This window comes from Procambarus clarkii, chromosome 77 (assembly GCF_040958095.1).
Source record: "Procambarus clarkii isolate CNS0578487 chromosome 77, FALCON_Pclarkii_2.0, whole genome shotgun sequence".
NCBI classification, from domain to species: Eukaryota; Metazoa; Arthropoda; class Malacostraca; order Decapoda; family Cambaridae; genus Procambarus; species Procambarus clarkii.
The window spans coordinates 5856203-5866202 of NC_091226.1; positions in this window are offsets into that span (position 1 = coordinate 5856203).

Sequence of the window (10000 nt, forward strand, 5' to 3'; positions counted from 1 at the left end):
GGAGGGCAGTAAATGGGGGAGGGCTTGGGGGGCATGGGGGGAAAGGGAAGGCTGAGGTGGGTGAGGAAGAGGGGAGGGTTTTGGGGTGTGGTGGAGAGGGGAAGGCTTAGGTGGGGTGGGGGAGAGTGGGGGGCTTTGGGGGGCGGGGGAGAACAGAGGGCTTGTGGGTGGGAGAAGAGAGGGCTTGGGGATGAGGGAGAAGGGAGGTCCTGGGGGGAGGGGGGAGTGGGAGGACGGGGTGAGTGGAAAGAGAGGGGTGGGTGGGTGGAGGGTGCCTTAGGTGGGTACTTAGTGGGGGGCTGACAGGGGTTGGGACAGGTAGGTTGTCTGTTGGGTAGAATGTGGGGGTGGTGCCGCACTCCCTGTGGCTAGTGCACTGTTTGAGGAGGGTTCCCATTCCCCTCTGAGAGGGGAACTGCAAACACACTGTGTGTGTGTGTGTGTGTGTGTGCGTGTGCGTGTGCGTGTGCGTGTGCGTGTGTGTGTATGTGTGTGTGTAATTACCTAAGTGTAGTTAGAGGATGAGAGCTACACTCGTGGTGTCCCGTCTTCCCAGCACTCTGTCATATAACGCTTTGAAACTACTGACGATCTTGGCCTCCACCACCTTCTCACCTAACTTGTTCCAACCGTCTACCACTATGTTTGCGAAAGTGAATTTTCTTATATTTCTTCGGCATCTGTGTTTAGCTAGTTTAAACCTATGAGCTCTTGTTCTTAAAGTTCCAGATCTCAGGAAATCTTCCCTATCAATTTTATCAATTCCTGTTACTATTTTGTACATACATTGTGTGTGTGTGTGTGTGTGTGTGTGTGTGTGTGTGTGTGTGTGTGTGTGTGTGTGTGTGTGTGTGTGTGTGTGTGTGTGTGTGTGTGTGTGTGTGTGTGTGTGTGTGTGTGTGTGTGTGTGTGTGTGTGTGTGTGTGTGTGTGTGTGTGTGTGTGTGTGTGTGTGTGTGTGTGTGTGTGTGTGTGTGTGTGTGTGTGTGTGTGTGTGTACTCACCTAGTTGTACTCACCTAGTTGTGTTTGCGGGGGTTGAGCTCTGGCTCTTTGGTCCTGCCTCTCAACCGTCAATCAACAGGTGTACAGATTCCTGAGCCTATCAGGCTCTATCATATCTACACTTGAAACTTTGTATGGAGTCAGCCTCCACCACATCACTTCCTAATGCATTCCATTTGTCAACCACTCTGACACTAAAAAAGTTCTTTCTAATATCTCTGTGGCTCATTTGGGCACTCAGTTTCCACCTGTGTCCCCTTGTGCGTGTTCCCCTTGTGTTAAATAGACTGTCTTTATCTACACTATCAATTCCCTTCAGAATCTTGAATGTGGTTATCATGTCCCCCCTAACTCTTCTGTCTTCCAGCGAATTGAGATTTAATTCCTGTAGTCTCTCCTCGTAGCTCATACCTCTCAGCTCGGGTACTAGTCTGGTGGCAAATCTTTGAACCTTTTCCAGTTTAGTCTTATCCTTGACTAGATATGGACTCCATGCTGGGGCTGCATACTCCAGGATTGGCCTGACATATGTGGTATACAAAGTTCTGAATGATTCTTTACACAAGTTTCTGAATGCCGTTCGTATGTTGGCCAGCCTGGCATATGCTGCTGATGTTATCCGCTTGATATGTGCTGCAGGAGACAGGTCTGGCGTGATATCAACCCCCAAGTCTTTTTCCTTCTCTGACTCCTGAAGAATTTCCTCTCCCAGATGATACCTTGTATCTGGCCTCCTGCTCCCTACACTTATCTTCATTACATTACATTTGGTTGGGTTAAACTCTAACAACCATTTGTTCGACCATTCCTTCAGCTTGTCTAGGTCTTCTTGAAGCCTCAAACAGTCCTCTTCTGTTTTAATCTTTCTCATAATTTTAGCATCGTCCGCAAACATTGAGAGAAATGAATCGATACCCTCTGGGAGATCATTTACATATATCAGAAACAAGATAGGACCGAGTACAGAGCACTGTGGGACTCCACTGGTGACTTCACGCCAATCGGAGGTCTCACCCCTCACCGTAACTCTCTGCTTCCTATTGCTTAGATACTCCCTTATCCACTGGAGCACCATACCAGCTACACCTGCCTGTCTCTCCAGCTTATGTACCAGCCTCTTATGCGGTACTGTGTCAAAGGCTTTCCGACAATCCAAGAAAATGCAGTCCGCCCAGCCCTCTCTTTCTTGCTTAATCTTTGTCACCTGATCGTAGAATTCTATCAAGCCTGTAAGGCAAGATTTACCCTCCCTGAACCCATGTTGGCTATTTGTCACGAAGTCCCTTCTCTCCAGATGTGTTACCAGTTTTTTCTCACGATCTTCTCCATCACCTTGCATGGTATACAAGTCAAGGACACTGGCCTGTAGTTCAGTGCCTCTTGCCTGTCGCCCTTTTTGTATATTGGGACCACATTCGCCGTCTTCCATATTTCTGGTAGGTCTCCCATCTCCAGTGACTTACTATACACTATGGAGAGTGGCAAGCAAAGTGCCTCTGCACACTCTTTCAGTATCCATGGTGAGATCCCATTTGGACCAACAGCCTTTCTAACATCCAGATCCAGCAGGTGTCTCTTGACCTCCTCTCTCGTAATTTCGAACTCTTCCAAGGCCGCCTGGTTAACCTCCCTTTCTCCTAGCACAGTGACCTCACCTTGTTCTATTGTGAAGACCTCCTGGAACCTCTTGTTGAGTTCTTCACACACCTCTCTGTCATTCTCTGTATACCTGTCCTCGCCTGTTCGAAGTTTCAATACCTGTTCTTTCACTGTTGTTTTCCTTCTGATGTGACTGTGGAGTAGCTTTGGTTCGGTCTTGGCTTTGTTTGCTATATCATTTTCAAAACTTTTCTCTGCTTCTCTTCTCACCCTGACGTACTCATTCCTGGTTCTCTGGTATCTCTCTCTGCTCTCTGGTGTTCTGTTATTCCGGAAGTTCCTCCACGCCCTTTTGTTCAGTTTCTTCGCTTCCATACATGCCCTATTATACCATGGATTCTTCTGTTGCTTCTCGGATTTTTCCCTTTGGGCCGGGATGAACCTGTTTAATGCCTCCTGACACTTTTGGATAACATAGTCCATTATACCCTGTACAGACTTATCTCTGAGGTCTGTGTCCCAAGGTATTTCACTTAGGAAACTTCTCATCTGTTCATAATTTCCCTTTCGGTATGCCAGCCTTTTGATTCCTAGTTCTTTTTGGGGGAGATAAGTCCTAGCTCTACCAGGTACTTAAAGTTTAATACAATGTGGTCACTCATTCCCAAGGGCGCTTCCATCTTAACTTCTCTTATATCCCACTCATTTAGGGTAAATATCAAATCAAGCATTGCTGGTTCATCTTCTCCTCTCATTCTTGTTGGTTCTTTGATGTGCTGGCTTAGAAAGTTTCTTGTTGCCACGTCCAGCAGCTTAGCCCTCCATGTTTCTGGTCCTCCATGCAGGTCTCTGTTCTTCCAATCTATCTTCCCATGGTTGAAGTCTCCCATAATTAGTAGTCCAGATCCATTCCTGCTAGCAACAGAAGCTGCTCTTTCTATTATGTTAATGGTGGCCATGTTGTTTCTATCATATTCCTGTCTAGGTCTTCTGTCATTTGGTGGTGGATTATATATGACTACGACTATAATTTTTTTCCCCTCCATTTGTTACGGTACCTGCTATGTAGTCACTGAAACATTCACATCCCTGAATATCCATCTCCTCAAAATCCCAGCCTTTTCTTACCAGCAGAGCTACACCACCCCCACCTCTTCCTTCCCTCATAACATAATAGTCCTGTGGGAACACTGCGTTTGTTATCGTTTTCGTGATCATTGTTTCTGTGAGGGCTATTATGTCTGGGTTTTCCTCTAGTACCCGTTCTCCAAGCTCATTTGCTTTATTTGTAATTCCATCTATGTTAGTGTACATCGCTTTGAGGCTCACTTTCTTCTGTCCCTTCTCAAATCGCCTCCTTGGTGAGTGTTCTGCTGGTGGGGGAGGCTGTTCCATGGGTGTGAGGACCTGTGAGGTGGATAACAGGGTCTCAGAGGATACTGGGATGAGGGGCGGGGGATCCAGTGAAGGGGGAGGGACAGGGAAGGTATGGGGTGAAAGGGGAGGGAGGACGGGAAGGAAAGGGAGGACTCGGAATGAGGGGAGGGGTAGAAGGGTGGGGATTGGGTGTGGGGGGAGGGAGATTTGGCTGAACATTTGAGTGGGGGCAGGGAGGGTTTGGGGTAGGGGGGTTTTCTATGCAGAGGAGGGAGGCGGGGTTGTCCTCCCTTCTGGTGTTGCTGGGTAGCTGGTTGTGGGTTTCCCCCTCGCTTCTGGGGGTGTTGTGTTGGGAGCTGTGACTTCCTGGTTTTCCCCTCTCGCCCTGTGCCTCTTCCTTGCTTCTGCCGCCACTGCTCTCTCCTCCCTTGTCATGTCTCTCTGGAGGAATACATTTTTGAATTTTCCCACGTTTTTCAGGGAGTTCTTCCTTGATAGGATCTTCTCCTTTGTGCTCTCATTTGCAAACACTATCTTTATCATTCAGTCTCGGTCTTTGTTGTACCAACCTAGCCTGAAAACCTTCTCAATGCTATGCTCAGCCCCTTCCATGTCTATGCCTTTAGTACTTCATTCACTGCTGCTTTGTCCTTGTCATTCCACTCTGTCCTATTAGAGCCTTCCTGCTCTTTAATACCCACAGCAACCACTGATCTGTTCCTTTCCAGCAGTTGGCTAGGGAGCGTGCCGCCTCCTGTGAGGTGGCTGCTTTCATGGCCACCTCCATCACTGCAGTCATTACTTCAGAGTTATTTTTTTTAGTATTTCTGCAAATGATGCTTTTATTGTGGCATTCTCATCCAAAAAACTATTACCACCTTCTCCCTAGATGGTTTTCTGATTCTCAGCTTCAATACTATTCTCTTTGAGGGCTCTAATCTCCTCCTTTGCTGCTGTCAGCTCTCTTTTCAGGTTGTTTATTTCGTTCTTCATTTCCTGCATCATTTCTTGCTTCTCACTCTTGATGTCCTCCAGAAACTGGCGAACATTTCCTTCATTTCGTCACCTTAGCTCTTCCCTGTTCCCCTGGTACCTCTGGCTGCCATGCTTGACCCTGCTCCTATAGTTGTGCCATGATAGGATTTGTCAGGAGGGCAGAGCGGGATGGGGGAGGAAGAGAGAGAGAGGAAGAGAGAGAGAAAGAGAGAGAGAGAAGGGAGTAATAAAGGGAGAGATAAATGGGTGGGTGGGGGGGATCCGACCCTTCCACTGAAGTGAGAAGAAAGTAGAAGGGGAGGGGGCGAGGAGATGGAGAGAGAGGTGGGAGGGAGAGAGAGGAGAGGGAGAGAGATGGAGAGGGAGAGAGGGTGAGGGGAGAGGGGGGAGGTGTGTGTGTATATGTGTGTGTGTGTGTGTGTGTGTGTGTGTGTGTGTGTGTGTGTGTGTGTGTAATTACCTAAGTGTAAGTATTTACACTTAGGTAATGCGGGCGGGTGGGCGTGCGTGTATGTGTCAAGATGTCCCTTATGCGTTACCTGCCTAAATGAGCCACCCTGAGATTTTTAAATATATATGATTGTTACGGACCCGAGCCCAGCGTTGTAGCACGGAGCAGTGACGTCCACGCCATCTGTGAGTCAGCTCCCGAAACCCCCTCCAAATGGACGATGCCATCTAGTGAGGACGAGATATACCGGCCACAGGGGCTGGTTTCCCGTCCTAATCAGCTCGTGACATAGCCACTGCTGACCTCTGGTGAGGCGGCGCTTAGACAGCAACGCCATCTATGGAGTGGATAGGTGGACGTTTGTGTCTAAGCCTGTGAGTGAGGTGCCCTAGAGTGTGACCAGTACTAATGACGTGTCTGATTACAGAGTCGACCTGGGACTGCTGTATTCGACGATGGATCAGTCTACCCAAGGCAGCCGTAGTATCTCCACGCATTTGCTGTAGAAGCTGTGAGTCACCCCCCTGGATGAACACTGTTGTGTTAGCCTGCCTGTGATGTGGCAGTTGAGGAATTGTTGTACCTGGGGCTGACTGGTGGAGAAGACTAGCCACTGGGGTGTAGCGAGAGGAGAGTGATCTGTGGAATCACACGAGGCTCCTGCCTAGGGCTCACAACCCTAGTATCGGTTGTGGAGTGGCCTACACAGCGTAGCTGATTGGAACTTGCCAGTTACAGGCTGGATTTGTGGTTGAAGGCCTCCACGACGGTGCACCCAGTGGGACTGTGATTTGGCTGGCCTGTGGCCGGGGTAGACTCGTCTAGAGAATCTGAGGATTCATCGTGAGGCCACGAGAAGAGGACCAGGGCTAAGCATCATTGAGCACCGTGGAGCATCCCGCGTCTTCGGAGGAAGACGAGTAATTGTAAATAAGAAGTGTAGTAATAGTAACCGCGTGTGACTGTTTATATACTTATTTATGGTGGTGGAATAATTATATATTTAAGTTTAGTGCAGTTTTATCCCTTCCCCTTTAATTTACTTGCGTTACGGAACGCACCCCTTGAAAGCCACTACTAACTTGGGGCCAGATACCCAAACTCTAATAACATCAGAGAAAGAACCCAGTTGCGACCCAAGATGGCCGTAACAATGATATCCTGAACAAGAATTTGATAATATTTTACCTCAATCTGTACACCTGATTAATTGACCGGAAAGGGGGTATATACCAGTCTCCTCTCGCTCACACAACCAGATGAGTAAGGACGATGTATGATGACGATGGTTATCCGTCGTTGTCTCCCACTAGGTGATTCACTAAATGCTGGTAGATTGATGAGGTCGGTTCTTCTCTGTCTACACAAAGCTCTGGAGTCAGTCACTCTATCGTTGTGTGACAGTTCACTAATTCACTGTACCACTGATCACAGTCACCACTCAACAACACAATCAGGTAGTTCCACGGCGGGGCGTCCCACCCGGTCAGGTCGCACACTTACATGCACCGGTGATGCCACTAGCTCCACTTTGGTTTCTTCGCCAAATCTTCGCACTAATCTTCTGTGTGTGTGTGTGTGTGTAATTACCTAAGTGTAATTACCTAAGTGTAATTACAGGATGAGAGCTACGCTCGTGGTGTCCCGTCTTCCCAGCACTTTTTGTCATATAACACTTTGAAACTACTGACAGTCTTGGCCTCCACCACCTTCTCACCTAACTTGTTCCAACCATCTGCCACTCTGTTTGCGTAAGTGAATTTTCTTATATTTCTTCGGCATCTGTGTTTAGCTAGTTTAAATCTATGACCTCTTGTTCTTAAAGTTCCAGGTCTCAGGAAATCTTCCCTATCAATTTTATAAATTCCTGTTACTCTTTTGTATATACATTGTGTGTGTGTGTGTTTGTGTTTGTGTTTGTGTGTGTGTGTGTGTGTGTACTACCTAATTGTACTACCTAATTGTGCTTGCGGGGGTTGAGCTCTGGCTCTTTGGTCCCGCCTCTCAACCGTCAATCAACTGGTGTACAGATTCCTGAGCCTATTGGGCTCTATCATATCTACATTTGAAACTGTGAATGGAGTCAGCCTCCACCACATCACTTCCTAATGCATTCCATTTGCTAACTACTCTGACACTGAAAAAGTTCTTTCTAACGTCTCTGTGGCTCATTTGGGTACTCAGCTTCCACCTGTGTCCCCTTGTTCGCGTCCCACCAGTGTTGAAAAGTTCGTCCTTGTTTACCCGGTCGATTCCCCTGAGGATTTTGTAGGTTGTGATCATGTCCCCCCTTACTCTTCTGTCTTCCAGTGTCGTGAGGTGCATTTCCCGCAGCCTTTCCTCATAACTCATGCCTCTTAGTTCTGGGACTAGTCTAGTAGCATACCTTTGGACTTTTTCCAGCTTCGTCTTGTGCTTGACAAGGTACGGGCTCCATGCTGGGGCCGCATACTCCAGGATTGGTCTTACATATGTGGTGTACAAGATTCTGAATGATTCCTTACACAGGTTCCTGAACGCCGTTCTGATGTTAGCCAGCCTCGCATATGCCGCAGACGTTATTCTCTTTATGTGGGCTTCAGGAGACAGGTTTGGTGTGATATCAACTCCTAGATCTTTCTCTCTGTCTGTTTCATTAAGTACTTCATCTCCTATTCTGTATCCTGTGCCTGGCCTCCTGTTTCCACTGCCTAGTTTCATTACTTTGCATTTACTCGGGTTGAACTTCAACAGCCATTTGTTGGACCATTCACTCAGTCTATCCAGGTCATCTTGTAGCCTCCTACTATCATCCTCTGTTTCAATCCTCCTCATAATTTTTGCATCGTCGGCAAACATTGAGAGGAACGAATCTATACCCTCTGGGAGATCATTTACATATACCAGAAACAGTATAGGTCCAAGGACTGACCCCTGCGGGACTCCACTTGTGACGTCTCGCCAATCTGAGACCTCACCCCTCACACAGACTCGTTGTCTCCTGTTGCTTAGGTATTCCTCTATCCACCGGAGTACCTTCCCTCTCACTCCAGCCTGCATCTCCAACTTTCGCACTAGCCTCTTGTGTGGCACTGTATCAAAGGCTTTCTGACAATCCAAAAATATGCAGTCTGCCCACCCTTCTCTTTCTTGCCTTATTTTTGTTGCCTGGTCGTAGAATTCAAGTAACCCTGTGAGGCAGGACCTGCCATCCCTGAACCCATGTTGATGCTGTGTTACAAAGTTCCTTCGCTCCAGATGCTCCACTAGTTTTTTTCGCACAATCTTCTCCATCAGCTTGCATGGTATGCAGGTTAGGGACACTGGCCTGTAGTTCAGTGCCTCCTGTCTATCCCCTTTCTTGTATATCGGGACTACGTTAGCTGCTTTCCAAGTATCTGGCAGTTCCCCTGTTGCCAGTGATTTGTTATACACTATGGAGAGTGGTAGGCTCAGTTCTCTTGCTCCTTCCTTTAGAACCCAAGGGGAGATTCCATCTGGGCCTATAGCCTTCGTCACGTCCAACTCTAGTAAACACTTCCTTACTTCCCCACTGGTAATCTCAAACTCTTCCAGTGGTTCCTGGTTAGCTATTCCCTCACTTACCTCTGGAATTTCTCCTTGTTCTAAGGTGAAGACCTCCTGGAATTTCTTATTCAATTCCTCACACACTTCCTTGTCATTTGTAGTGAATCCTTCCGCCCCTATCCTTAATCTCATAACCTGTTCCTTTACTGTTGTTTTTCTCCTAATGTGGCTATGCAACAATTTAGGCTGAGTCTTTGCCTTGCTTGCGATGTCATTTTCGTATTGTCTTTCTGCCTCTCTTCTCATCCTGACATATTCATTCCTGGCATTCTGGTATCTTTCTCTGCTCTCCAGTGTCCTGTTATTCCTATAGTTTCTCCATGCCCTTTTACTTTGCTGCTTAGCTAGCCTACATCTTTGATTAAACCATGGGTTTCTCATCTTCATTTCTCTGTTTTCCTTTTGGACTGGGACAAACTTGTTTGCTGCGTCCTTGCACTTCTGCGTGATGTAATCCATCATATCTTGGGCCGTCTTTCCCCTGAGCTCTGTTTCCCATGCTATATCTGTTAGGAATTTTCTTATCCCCTCATAGTTTCCCTTTCGGTATGCTAACCTTTTGGTTTCGGTATCCCTCCTCGAGTTCAATAACCCTTCTTCAATCAAGTACTCAAACACCAGTACACTGTGGTCGCTCATTCCTACTGGGTCCTCAAAACCGATTTCTCTTATGTCGGAGTCGTTCAGAGTGAAGACTAGGTCGAGTCTCGCTGGTTCGTCATTGCCTCTCATCCTTGTGGGTTCTCCGACATGCTGCGTTAAAAAGTTGCTTGTCACCACCTCCAATAGTTTGGCTCTCCACGTATCCTCGCCTCCATGCGGTTCCTTGTTCTCCCAGTCAATCTTTCCGTGATTGAAGTCGCCCATGATGAGCAGGTGGGATCTATTTCTACAGGCAGCAGAGGCTGCCCTCTCAATTATAGTGTTAACTGCCTTGTTGTTGTTTTCATACTCTTGACTGGGTCTCCTGTCATTTGGTGGAGGGTTGTATATTACTGCTACTACTA